The 9,826-nt window shown below is 39.7% G+C and overlaps 1 protein-coding gene across 3 annotated transcripts in view; it reads left to right on the top strand.

The window, feature by feature from the left end:
• fut8a (fucosyltransferase 8a (alpha (1,6) fucosyltransferase)) overlaps window positions 1–9,826 on the top strand; it is a 93,131-nt gene that overhangs the window by 22,021 nt on the left and 61,284 nt on the right. For 2 of the 3 annotated variants that reach the window (XR_014199178.1, XM_082143276.1), the window contains exon 2: window positions 9,164–9,220. The exons of the other annotated variant lie outside the window; for it this stretch is intronic. The gene's annotated coding sequence lies outside the window, so the exon portion shown is untranslated. The remainder of the gene's footprint in view (window positions 1–9,163; window positions 9,221–9,826) is intronic. 3 annotated transcript variants of the gene reach the window in all.

The following is a 9,826-nucleotide window of genomic DNA, read 5'->3' as shown; positions in this document are numbered from 1 at the left end:
TATGCAGTGTTGTAGGAATGCTCCAGATGAACCTCAGAGATCCGAAGTCCGTGGTGTAGGCTGGTTAGTGCTGTATTAAGCTCATTTCTCTTTATTTTCATATTCATGTTTATATTTGGCCTTTCAAATATAATGCCAAATCTATGACAAGCAACAACACAGAGGAATAGATAAGAGCGTTTCTCCATATCTGAAAATGAGAAGACATTTAACATTTTTATTTTAAAAAAGTCGTCATCTTCATTTATATAGCTCTTTTAACAATGTTCCAAAGCGGCTTTACATTGAAAATAGGAAATTAAAGTAACAGAGATTGTTTTGGCTTTACAGCAGCTCTAGAATAAAAGTTATTGTCCAGCTAAAGTTAGTTTTGATTGATTCACTTCAGTCGCAACGATCATTAGTTATTAACTTAGGGGCCGCTAACACGACACCGTTTTAACAGAAAAACTCTTTTAAGTTCTTTCTGTGCAAACTCCAAAAAGGCGAACCCGTGAGAACGCTGATGGCGTGCACATGCGTATTACGAGTTCAGTCCTAAGGTATGCGCGTTTTTTGAATATATGTGTGCAGGCGTGTAGTCCTTCCCTATAAACCAACCCTCAACAAACTACTTGTCTGGCCTTAAAATATATAATACAGAATTTCTATCGCTTCCGCGTAGCCACGGCGAACCGGAATCATCCTGACAACGCTTTATTTGTACAAAGGTAAAGAGAAGGGAAGGAGGCCTTCACAGGGGGAGAGACTAGTTGACACTTCAGGACTGTGTTTAAATATGACTAGGGCTGGGTAAAAAAATATTGATTTCTCGATTTTAATCGATTCTCATTTTTACGAACCGATATCGATTTCTTAAATGCCGAGAATCGATAAGTCATCCTGTTTTCAGTTGATGAATGATGGAACATTGTAGCACGCATCCCATCTAATAAATCACAATAATCTTTGTGCTTTGTTACTATTGATATGAAACAAAGTCTCAGATTTTAAATTACGTCCATTTTCTTACGAAATTCCAAAACATAAATACCGTTTTGGCGCTGTGGCGTGAGATCGATCTGGTGCAGGTCAGCTCTAGAAGCAGCAGCGCGAAGCGCACATGATCTTCTCTTCCGCCTTAATAATAACCAAATACAGCGCGAAATAAACATGAATAAGCATCTGAAAGTGTGTTAAAAGATAGAGTACAACTTATCGAAATCCGTATCATGTCACATGGAATTGCTCAATCAGTGTTTCAACCGTGGAAAGATGTCATTAAAACGGCTTGTAAACAATGTCATGTAACGTCACATTTACCTCCGAAAAAACACATCCAGTGACCATAAACTCGTTAGTCAGCTTGAAAAATTAACTCTAGAGAGGAGCAATTTGCTAAATATATGCACCTGTAACGATAACCAGCTGGAGTGCCCTTGAAAGCCTCCAGAGGGCACTCCACAACCAGACTATCATGTTTCACTCACAAACTACATTTCCCATAACTCACTGCCCGGACTCATCATCACTTATCACTGATCACATTCACCTGTACCTCATTCACTGATTGCATTCACCTGTCTCATCCTGTTAGTCTGTCTATTTATACCATGTTCATTCATTCACCGCGAAGTCTTGTTTGTGTTACACTGCAATTCCGAGCGTTTTCCCTGGTTTCTTGTCTTTTGGTTTATTCGGATTTCTTGCCTGTTCCTTGGATTACTCTCTTGCCTCTGACCCCTGCCTGTCTTGTTTTGTCTTGTTTGTTTGGACTGTCTACCTGTGTTTTGACCCATTTGCCTGTTTATTGGATTACGCCTTTGGATTATATAAATAAAGCTGCATTTGGATCCTCCAACCTTCGTGTCTCGGAGCAGTTCGTAATAGAAGACTTCGCCACATCAAGATCCAGCAGCTATGACCTCCAGAAATCCAGCAGTACGGATCTCGCCTGATCTTCCCAGCATGAGCCGGGAGTTTCGCTGGACAGATCGCGGCCTTGGCCCTGGATAGCCTCGATCTGTTCCAGTACACCTGGGGGTTTGTTCCTCTCGCTACCTCTTGCTCTCTGGGGCGAAGAGGCTCTGAGCTGGACGGGACAGCGGTGAAGGCTCTGTGCTGGACGGGACCAGCGGTGAAGGCTCTGTGCTGGACGGGACCAGCGGTGAAGAGGCTCTGTGCTGGACGGGACCAGCGGTGAAGAGGGCTCTGTGCTGGACGGGACCAGCGGTGAGAGGGCTCTGTGCTGGACGGGACCAGCGGTGAAGAGGGCTCTGTGCTGGACGGGACCAGCGGTGAAGAGGGCTCTGTGCTGGACGGGACCAGCGGTGAAGAGGGCTCTAGCTTGGCGGGCATGTCGCTTGCTGTCTCAGGTGCGGCGGGCATGACGCTCTCAGTCTCAGGGCGGCGGGCATGACGCATACTGCCTTGGCTTCGGCAGATTTGGCGTGAAGTGCGGGCTCGGCTGGACTGCGTGAAGTGCGGGCTCGGCTGGACTGGCGTGAAGTGCGGGCTCGGCTGGACTGGCGTGAAGTGCAGACGGTGACATGGCGTGCCACGGAAGGAAGCTCTCCAGACATCTGGAGAATGCCTCTCTCCAATCAGACCGGAGAGATCAGGGAGCTCCCTCGGGTCGACCTCCTTAGCCCCCAGCCGGTAACACAACTTAATAGCCTCGTCACCCAGAGAGCAAGAGGTAGCGAGAGGAACAAACCCCCAGGTGTACTGGAACAGATCGAGGCTATCCAGGGCCAAGGGCCGCGATCTGTCCAGCGAACTCCCGGCTCATGCTGGGAAGATCAGGCGAGATCCGTACTGCTGGATTTCTGGAGGTCATAGCTGCTGGATCTTGATGTGGCGAAGTCTTCTATTACGAACTGCTCCGAGACACGAAGGTTGGAGGATCCAAATGCAGCTTTATTTATATAATCCAAAGGCGTAATCCAATAAACAGGCAATGAGTCCAAACAAGACTTCGCGGTGAGTGAATGAATGAACATGGTATAAATAGACAGACTAACAGGATGAGACAGGTGAATGCAATCAGTGAATGAGGTACAGGTGAATGTGATCAGTGATAAGTGATGATGAGTCCGGGCAGTGAGTTATGGGAAATGTAGTTTGTGAGTGAAACATGATAGTCTGGTGTGGAGTGCCCTCTGGAGGCATTCAAGGGCACTCCAGCTGGTTATCGTTACAGCACCATTACATATTCATTATAATTTTTAATGTTCTTCAATATTTAATGCATGTTTGAATAAATCTAGCAAGTTTTTATGACAGCCACCATTTAAATGTTTACATTTCATATAACTTTATTATTATAAAAATAAATAAAAGTGTAATTTAAGTTTTTATACAAATCAGTACAATTTTACCTTCAATATTATAGTAGGCTAATGAACCCTAGTAGAATACAACTGACTCCCATAGTTTACAGCATTAGTTAAGAGATTTGTTAAGAGATTTGAAGTTGTATTGTATGTATTGTACCTGATATCCAAAATAATCAATATTGAATCGAATCCAATCGGAATCGAAATCGAATTGCAAGCTTGTGAATCGAAATCGAAATCGAATCGAATTGCAAGCTTGTGAATCGAAATCGAATCGAATTGTGAAATTTGTGTCAATACCCAGCCCTATATATGACTGTATATAACTGATAAAAGGGTTTATATAGACCACCGTAAAATACTGTGTGAAAGTGAATTAGGACAGACATGTATTACTATTATTTTTTTATTTATTTTTTATAGTAGATCTTTAAAATAAAATGAATAATAAATAATTTAAAACAAAATCATGACAATATAATTAACGTTACTCTAATAAAATATTCAGGTGGTTCCACAGTGTGACTACAAAATTAACTTCTGAATGTGAAAAAAAAAATCTGAATTTCAATATTTATTTTTATATATTTTTATATATTTTAAAATTTTAAACAATTATCCTTTGGAATGTTTGTTTACAAAGTTTTGAAGGAAATCATGCTTTTTTTATTCCTATAATTTTATGTCCAATTGACTTAAGTTGTATGGCTATTAACTGACTGGTGATGCAAAAATTGCCAATATTATTGTTGCATTTATTATTACAAGCTAGATAAAAACCCAGATGTGCTACTCTTGAGCTGTTCACAGACTCAGAATTTAGCGTTTCTGTGGCAACACTATTAACACCAAAATTAATAGGTGTAAATTAAAAAATCAATTCACTAAACCACAATACAACAATTGTTATGCAAATGCCTTTATAATATACTTAGCCTATTTCTCAACTTGCGTTCTCGTGGAGACCAGTCTTGCCAGGCGACCTAAAAAGAACAAACTCAGAAGGACGTGAGGACACAGAATGCATCCTTGTGCATGCAACTGCTTAACTACATTTGAGTATTTCCACATGATGTTGCAGTGGTCAGATGATACAAGTCGTAATTACGAGTTCTACAATGATATGAATGCATTTTACAAGTCATAATCACATGTTATGTATCACCCAGTATAAATGTGTATTGTGAAGTGTGTGTATCATAAAAAAAAGTTGATGTTGCACAGTCTGTCGAGGGGTCTCTCAGGGGTCAAATCATAACATCAAACAATCAAACAAGCAGCTGTTGTTAAGAACAGCAAGAATCACACAGCATACAGCCTTGACTAGCTAGCTGTCTAAGATTGCACATCTCTTGTCATTTTCACATACACTTTTCAGTGACAGCATATGTTTGAGATAGTGTGAGTGTTTTGTGAGGTGCTGGTGTAGCAGCATTACAGGCCTGCCAACACCTCCCACTGCTTTTGACCCCTCCAGGAGACGCAGCCATCCAGAAATGCCCATCTGTGCTTCTACCTCCTCCAGCGAGATCTGTGTGTGTGTGTGTGTGTGTGTGTGTGCGCTTATACCTGGCACAGGTCCACACACATTTACACTGCAGGACTGTTTGCGGTTTGCCGCCGTCCAATCCCTGCGTGCTTGTAGAGACAGTGCTAGCCTGCAGCTGCTGCCCAGCATGAATAGAAACATATTACAGTGGCGCCCATCACATGCCAACTGACACGTCACCTTTCATTTCACCTTTAATCTCGAAGACTGCTGACTTGCAGTTAAAACCTCTACTCAGTCAGTGTTTGTAATGAGCCTGACGACAAGCACTTTGTTTTGTTTATGATTCTGATTCTAAACATAACTTGACTCAAAGTATTACCGAGATTTCCAGCCTATCGTTTACAAGTCAGAATTTTTGGCATGCATTTCAGATTTGAAAGTGAAACTGCATCTTTCTAAAACCCTTCACAAAAATCGTTCTGTATTGATCCAGCAATAATTTGCCCAGTGTAGGTTCACTGACCAATAGATCTTTTTTTTTTTCAAGTCATTTGAAACTTCAACAAATAAATAGAATTTTTTTTATTAGATATTTTTTAAAGAATGTTTGAAATATAGGTAATGTAACAGTACATTTATTAAATTTATAAATCACCAATAAGAATAAATATATTTAATATCTTTATTTCATTTACAATGTTTTATTTATCATATTTAACTAAGTTTTTAATAATTTAATTCTGATGCAGAATTAAATACAGTTTTATAGACACATATTAGTTTGTTAGTTTGACAAGTGATGTATTCTTTAAAATAAAATATTAATAACTGATTTCTTCTGGGGGTTTCTTTTTTTTCTGTCTTTTTTTTTTTTTAAGTTACTCATACACCTAGTTCTCCATCAGCAACAATGCCTGTCCAGTCCATGAGGCTGTACTGTAGGTGTGCCATTTGTCATGTTAGGTTTGAAAACGGGTCTTTGTCCTGCACTGTATATATGTATATATGTGATCTGAACAAAACCGGTTCTGTACATGGCAGACAGTAGTCGAAAGCCAGACGATAAAGTTCGGTAAACGGAATCAGTCCAGGAAACATCCACAAATCCAGAGGAGCAAAGAAACGAATGAGACTAAATAGCAGACAAATGAAATGAAAAACTAAGCAGTGCAAGCGAGGCTAGATTAGTCACATTAGAAAATGAAGTTGTAGATTGTGTTTGAATAATTACGTATCTTATTTAGCTGAGGTAAATAAAACGCAATACTCACGTATCCTTGCTCGATGAAGAACGAGACAACACAATGAGTCCAGCGGGCGATTGAAATTTAAAAGGCTGATTTTCGCGCTTCAGGGCAGTGACGAGTACATATGTAGTCCAGTGGTTGTCAAGACACCGTTGGCACAACCTTAAGCAATGGCCCTGAACGGTGGTTTAATGTCAACATTGTGACAACGCTGTAACAACCTTCACCACACAACGTATTTATAGCAACCTTTTGGCCATGTTGATAAAATGTTGTTAGAAGGTTGGGTACGTTGTGCCAACGTTCTGTGTTTGCTGGGTTCCTATTGTGCTGAATTTTCTGAAGTAGTCGTGATTCGCCTCTCATAACATAACATGCTCTAAACACACGCACGCAGAGTGGATTTTCTTTTGTAATCGCGGCTTTGAACGATTACGTGATCGTAGCATCCGTAATCGCGATTAGAAATTCGAATAATTGTGCAGCCCTAGCTGTAGCAGACTTCCACCAGACAATCCATGTAGCATTACGTCTACAAAGCTTGGAAGAGGGCCGCAAGGCTTTCACTTTTTAAACAGGTGCAAACACATTATTTAAGAGAAAATCCCTGAAAGAAAGAGGATAGAGTAAAACCCAGCATTGCATATGGTGTGAATCATGCAGCAACAACAACGAAAAAAGTGTTATTTTGTTGCGTTACATATATTGTGAATAGGCTTTAGGCTCTGACAAAATTGCCACTTTTCCTGTGCAAAGAATTTGTCGCCAACCCGAACTATAAGAACAGACACTGCGGCGGATGCCCTCCGTGCAGCTGACTGGGATGCCAATGACCAAACCGCTCATAAATCATTCCGATTGGACTTTGCGGAGACAGGATCCACACATCTCCCCTTCCTCAGTCAGAATTCCAATGTCTGGCGCTGAAATATTAAGCACCGGCATCTCATAGGTGCGGTAGCTCTGGAAGAGAGCATTTAATAAAACATAACTAGCATTGCATTTTCTGTGCTCTAATACTCCAAGCACAGGATTTGTGATCGACTCTCCCCTCCTTCTATTCTGAGAGTGCTGTGCCATGAAATATGAATCTGAATCCCTTTACTTTCCTTCTGTGGGAAATGGTTTATCCTCACACGAGATCAGGATTGTTATTTTGATCCCAAATTGTATCTAAATTATGCATATTACTATCTTGACTGTTGCGCACGTAGAAGTATTTTGTGCAGTTGTCAATTCTGAAAGAAAATAAGTGTTAGTTATTCCCATCATACACTTTTTAGAAACACAGAGCTCTACGGTAAAACTAAAAAATGCTGCCAGGTCAAGTTGACTGTTTGATGGAAGCCCGTTTCTGCCTCAGAGTGCAATAAAATAAATAAATTAATAAAAGATTTAAATTTAACTGACTATTTTACACGTGATTGCGACTGTATAGCCATCTTTATATTGCATCCTTATTTCTCTTAATTCCAACTTTATATCTCACAATAGATATGTTTACAAGCACAATCCGAGATCTTGTTATGAAAGGTCTCTGGTAGATATGCATATCATGGCACTGCCCATGTGTGCAAGGGATTTTGGAATGCGATTGAGAAGATAGTCTCTTTTAAGCATGTACATGCTTTTTCCTATTTATCGCATTGTTTCAGATTTACACCACCCCTTTGAATCCCATCGACATTTCATTTGGATCGAGCTCAATCTGATGGTTTACATGGTTTACTGGTTTACATGAAGGCTTTTCAAACCATCAATCCGATGACTAACGCATTATTTGGAAGTATGCATATAAACATAGCTAATGTAACTTAATATCTCACATTTGCAGCTTTAAATTTGAATTCTGGTAGGTATTGCAATTTGAATTCCTGTTCATTCAAATTACGACCCTTACAATTGCAACTTTATTTCTTGAAATAGCGAGCTTAATTTTTGTAATTTTAAATGTTCTATTTTTACCATTGATTCATTTTATTTTGTAGTCTGAGGAAACAGACTTTCATAGCATTTATAAGTGCATGTATGTGTGTGTGTTTATGTCATTCTTGGACTTAAGCCTTACTTTAAAGGGGTGGTATAATGCCCTTTTCACAAGATGTAAAATAAGTCTTTGATGTCCTCAGAGTGTGTATGTGAAGTTTTAGCTCAAAATACCCCACAGATATTTTTATATAGCATGTTAAAGTTATCACTTTTTGAGGGTGTGCAAAAACGCACCGTTTTTGTGTCTTTCCCTTTAAATGCAAATGAGCTGCTGCTCCCGACACAGAGGGCGGAGCTTCAACAGCTTGTGTCATTTTACCTCACACAGACATGCACTGGAAATTTCAAACACTTTTAGCCTTTTATGTTCAAACCGAAGTCAGAAAGAAGGAGAGACTCAAGAAGAAGTGACAACATGTAGACATTTCTGAATGGTTAGTTGGTGAATTTATGTAGCTTGTGTAGTTATCTTCTAGTCAGTGATTAGCATATTCTGTCTTGATAATCTATAAATCGTGTTCAGGGGGTGGGGTTTATGTCAATTCTAGGGTTGGTGATGTCACTAACCCGGAGGAATGTCGTGTAGTCCCTACCAGCCGTTTGTTGTAGTCCTTAAAAAGCTATTTCTTTAAAAGAAAATATCTCCCAGAAGTTGCAGATGTTGTTTATGCTCAAACAGCAACATTACACACTAACTAAAGTAAAAGTGAAATGATATTCAACCACCCCTTTAATGTTTTTCAGTTACAACTAATACTGAGCGGTATGTAGGGCTGCACGATTTATCGTTTTAGCATCTATATCGCAATGTGCGAATCCGCGATAGTCACATGGACTGAGGCGTCCACATCAGCACCAGTCAGGAACAATGGATGGTTCTGGTTCTCAAAACAGTATCTCTCTCGAATCACATACAATACTTCACCTCAAAAGTTTTGCTGTTGACACTTGCATGTGCCTTCCAGTCCTTTTCATGAATACCCTTGAGGAGAAGACAAATTACCCCTGTCTGAGAACTCTTTCCTGCTGACTCTTAAAAAAAAAAAGAAAGAAAATAAAAGAGGAGAATATTTACTTTGTGTAAGTGATGTGATTTTTTTTTTTTTCTTGTGTTACAGGGGGAGGGATTCATCCTTGCATGTCCCAGCTAAGCTTTTTATAGGACACACTGTCTGGTAAGCTGTCTCTGTTACATGTGTTGGTCTACATATGTGCTGTTTAACTGTGGTAAACAACTGTCTGCTTTGTGGCTAGGTGTTGCAGGTAATCTGCAATATAATTTCACATTTCAGTATATCGCATTGAATCTCTATATAACAACTGGATTGAGATTGAAACTGGGCCGAGCAGAAGAGAGACTCTCAGCATGTCTGAGTGAATCTGTGGGATAAGTTTCAATCTCTCTCATGCGGCTCACTTCACTGATGTCCCCTAAAGTGCCTCAAAGAAGTAAAATATCGATTCAAGGTTCTAAAGCCAAGTTTTTTTAAGCCCTAGGGCTGCATGAAGATCCTGCAGGAGGTCTGTGGAGAGAGATATAAACTATTTTATTTCAAAACCTACAAATATTAGATGTCCAATTTATAAAGTTGCTTTATAAGGATTCTAGGACAGAATAATTTTCACTAATTGGCTGAAAGGTTGGCTGACACTCTGGATTATCAGGTGTTTCTTCAAGTTATGGCACTTTTATATTCATAGGGGTTGATTTTTATTCAAAAATATCAGCTTGTTTGTTTAATTGTTTATTTTGGCTATATAAATGCTAATAGTATCAAGTG

The sequence above is a fragment of the Leuciscus leuciscus genome, assembly GCF_965113295.1.
Source record: "Leuciscus leuciscus genome assembly, chromosome: 17".
NCBI classification, from domain to species: Eukaryota; Metazoa; Chordata; class Actinopteri; order Cypriniformes; family Leuciscidae; genus Leuciscus; species Leuciscus leuciscus.
This window is presented reverse-complemented; position numbering and strand designations above follow the sequence as displayed.